The following is a 485-nucleotide window of genomic DNA, read 5'->3' as shown; positions in this document are numbered from 1 at the left end:
CGTATATTAAAATTAATAATTAAAATAATTATTAGTATAAAATATATATTAAAATATAAATATATATTAGTAATATATTAAATTACATATATATTTATATATAAATATAATAATAATTAATTTTAATGATTAATTTTAGTGTAAGAATAATATTTTTAGAGAAAAGGACAAATAGGTCCTTAACCTTTTGTTCTGCAGACATTTTTGTCTCTGACCATTGAAAAATACTTTTAAGTCCTTGACCTTCACAAAACTTGGACGGATTAGTCCCTCCGTCCAAATGCCTCCGTCAGGGACTGATCCGTCCAAGTTTTGTGAAGGTCAGGAATTTAAAAGTATTTTTCAATGATCAGGGACGAAAATGTCCGCGGAACAAAAGGTCAGGGACCTATTTGTCATTTTCTCATATTTTTATATTGAATAAGTTATATTATTAAGAGTTCGAATAGTTTAGTATGGATAAATGATCTAATAATTGTAAAGGT

Source organism: Arachis ipaensis, chromosome B02, assembly GCF_000816755.2.
Source record: "Arachis ipaensis cultivar K30076 chromosome B02, Araip1.1, whole genome shotgun sequence".
Classification (NCBI taxonomy): Eukaryota; Viridiplantae; Streptophyta; class Magnoliopsida; order Fabales; family Fabaceae; genus Arachis; species Arachis ipaensis.
This window is presented reverse-complemented; position numbering follows the sequence as displayed.